Genomic DNA, 3,427 nt, shown 5'->3' with positions numbered 1-3,427 from the left:
CAAATAAAAAGATAAACAATATTCCAATATTCATTAATAATCAAGCTGTACCTTACGCCAATACGGCCAAATACCTTGGAATGACTTTGGATGCAAAGCTAAAGTGGAAAGAGCACATCAAAAAGAAAAGAGAAGAACTAAACTTGAAATATAGAAAAATGTACTGGTTACTTGGTAACAACTCTGATTTATCAACCCAAAACAAAATAATGCTGTATAATCAAGTACTAAAGCCTGTTTGGACCTATGGTATCCAATTATGGGGCTGTACAAAGAAAACAAATACCGAAATCATCCAAAAATTCCAAAACAAAGTCCTTCGTGGAATAGTTAATGCACCTTGGTTCATAAAAAATAGCGATCTACATCGTGACCTACAAATAGAAACGGTTACAGAAGTTGTTAAAAAATACGCTGTATCGCATAATCAGAGACTGCAAAGTCATACCAATTCTGAAATGGTGTCCGTCTTGAATACAAGAAACCATGTTCGGAGATTAAGAAGAACCAAGCCTCATGAGCTTATGGTCTAAAAAAACATGGTAAAGTATTAAAAGTTTAAACTTCCCCCAAAGTGATTTTACAAAGTTAAGAAAGAAAAATCTGATGTCGATCTCTCAAGATTGGTCCTGATAAAGAGGTGGTTTTAGTGGTTAAGAGTCCCACACTACTTGGTGTCGAATACTGCCAAGTGTCTTTTGAAGATTTCCTCCCGTCAAAAAAAAAAAAAAAAAAAAAACAAAAAAAAAAAAAATTTAAAAAAACCGATCAATTTTTGTATAACACTTCAAATAAAGGAGAATGGGCATTTTGGACGTTGAGCGGCCATTAATAAAATTGGTATCAAATGAAAGGACTATAACTTAGGAAAAACTTTTACTATGGACGTTTCGCAGTATTGCGTTAAGAATGTAAGAAAATGCAGTATTAGTATCGTCAGTGCCGGTTTAAGCACTACCGGCGCCCCTGGGCAAGATTGCAAGTGGCGCCTCTAAAAAAAAATTCATCTAAAAACAATTTTTTAAAATCACGAAAAAAAGCAATAGCAGATTATGTCTTACCTCTCATATACTTGTTAATGCATTTATTAAAAATGTGCAGTGTATTAACTTAAAAAGGTTAACTTAAAAAAAAAAATTAATTATTCATGTCATTTAGGCTCAATTGACAAGACTACCTTTATCTCTGACTTTTTTGTTTAAACACATTTAAAGATTAGGTACAGTTGGTACCGCATAAGCGCGAAAAAGACAGAATACCTATGCTGCCCATTTTCTGATCCACACAGGCCTATTCCTGACATTTATTTGAATGGTGTAGTGCTTCCCAAGTGTGAAAAGTTTAAATATCTGGGGTCTATGATAAATAACGAAGGTACTTGTGATGACGATATCAATCATCGCGTAAGCGTAGGGTGGATGAAGTGGCGGGAAAATTCTGCTATCTTCTGTGATCGAAAAATGCCCCCTAAGCTGAAAGGAAGGCTCTACACCGCAGTTGTGCGTCCAGCACTCACATACGGTTCACAATGTTGGACAATGTACAAAAAGTATGAGAGTAAGTTAACGGCAGCTGAGATGAAGATGCTTCGCATGACAGCAGGAGTAACAAAGCTTGATAGAATTAGAAGTACGAAGATCCGAGGAAGCCTTCATGTTAAAAATACCATCTCCCAAAAAATTGAACACGACCGACTCAGTTGGTATTGCCATGTTCAAAGGAGAGATCCTGAGAACCCCGTCAAAAAAGCAATATCATATAACGTTCCAACACGAAATAAAAAGAAAGGTAGGCCTAAAAACTCCTGGTACAAGCAAATGCAAAAACACCAGCATTCAGTTGGCCTCAGAAACGGAACAATACAAAACCGGGAGGCTTGCCGCCGATTTCTGAGGTCAACCCGGCGAACCCCACAGGCGGATCACTAGTGTGAAGCAGTAACGTGGGAAGGTTATGATCCCCTCGACATCGAGATCATAACAGCGCCGAGAAAAAAGGAAGAAGAAGAAGAAGAAGGTCTTATTTGAACAATATTTTTTCAAAAACTTTTTCAACTAGGTACATTAATGTCGTTTTCGATTGGAATCACTCAATGATTCACTCATTCTGAAATCCAATAAAAAACTTTGAATCGCTTCCACCCAATTCTGAAATTTAATATCTGTATTGGTGAAAAATCAAATATTGTGTTTTGTTTTTTTCACTAGGAGAATAAAAAACTTGCAGCACGCACACGCTTCTTAATGATTCCAGGCGCTTCCGGACGGCCAATCGAAAACAACATACCTTTATAAGTATAAGGTTTGTTCGTTGTGAGCTCTAGGGCACTCTGGGTCGCTCCGAATTCGTTGTCAAGCGTTTTTTGTAGCTCCTTTTTCAACCAGAGTTATTTCCTCTGTGTTCGATGTTCGCTGATGAAACTAAAGCTCTGAGGTGTTCGATGTAAAATGAAAACCCGAGAAACTCTGATTTTTTCACAGTTAATTGAAATGACTTAGAGTGCCCTGGAGGGGGGAACAACGAACAGACCTATTTTTTTATTCTCACACACAAACGTAGTTTTTATGAGAAATGGAGAAGCTGTGAATTTTGGCATTTCTGGATTTTGGGTTTTCGGGATTTCGGGATTTTGGGATTGTGGGTTTTCGGGTATTGTGTTTTTGGGTTTTCGGAATTTAGGGTTTTCTGGATTTTGGGCTTTCTGGATTTTTAATTTCGGAATTCTGTCCGTCTCCCTTCTCTTTCCTTATTCATTACTATAGGGGCACCTTTGTAAAAATTAAATTGGTTGGAGGAATATTAGGATTGCTTTAGTCTTTCAAAAGAAATTGGGGCGCCTTGTTCTTCAAAGATGAACGAAGATTTTGGACACCATTGTCCTTCCGGAAGCCAAATAAATTAACCCAAAATTGGGGGGCGCCTTCATTCTTCAAAAAGTTTAGGACAAACAATACGAGCGCCGTTGAAAATGTAAAATAGAAACAAATTGGGGCGCCTTTGTGAATGTAAAAAAAAATAAAACATCGATTGGAAAGACTTCGTTATTTATATAACTTTTGTAAAAGTTCGGGGCGCCTGCGGCGCCCCTCAATTCTTGCGCCCCTGGGCGATGGCCCAGGCTGCCCCCCCCCTAAAACCGGCTCTGAGTATCGTTAATGCATTATTCAATGTATGAACGACAAATTGGTTTATATTTTTATTTGGAACATAAAATATGATGCTCTGTCATTTTCCCTGAGTCTGAAGTCATTAGTCTTGAAAATCCGACCAATAGAACTCATAACATAAGATTTTTAAGACAACCACTTCAAGATTTTGCTCGAAAGTTTTCAAACAATTCAAATTAACAAAAAATTGAATAACGAAACTCTCAAAATAGTCTTAAAACTGTTGTTTTAAAATGCTTATAGTTTGGGTTCTAGTGGTT

General features: G+C 37.3%; 1 long non-coding RNA gene across 1 annotated transcript; it reads left to right on the top strand.

Moving 5' to 3' along the window:
• Nucleotides 1-928: 928 nt before the first annotated feature.
• Nucleotides 929-2,107, top strand: LOC129907518 (uncharacterized). The gene is made up of 2 exons (XR_008771050.1): nucleotides 929-1,228; nucleotides 2,017-2,107. It is a non-coding gene; the product is annotated as an uncharacterized LOC129907518 (long non-coding RNA).
• The last annotated feature ends 1,320 nt before the right edge of the window (nucleotides 2,108-3,427 follow it).

Source organism: Episyrphus balteatus, chromosome 1 (genome assembly GCF_945859705.1).
Source record: "Episyrphus balteatus chromosome 1, idEpiBalt1.1, whole genome shotgun sequence".
Taxonomy (NCBI): domain Eukaryota; kingdom Metazoa; phylum Arthropoda; class Insecta; order Diptera; family Syrphidae; genus Episyrphus; species Episyrphus balteatus.
This window is presented reverse-complemented; position numbering and strand designations above follow the sequence as displayed.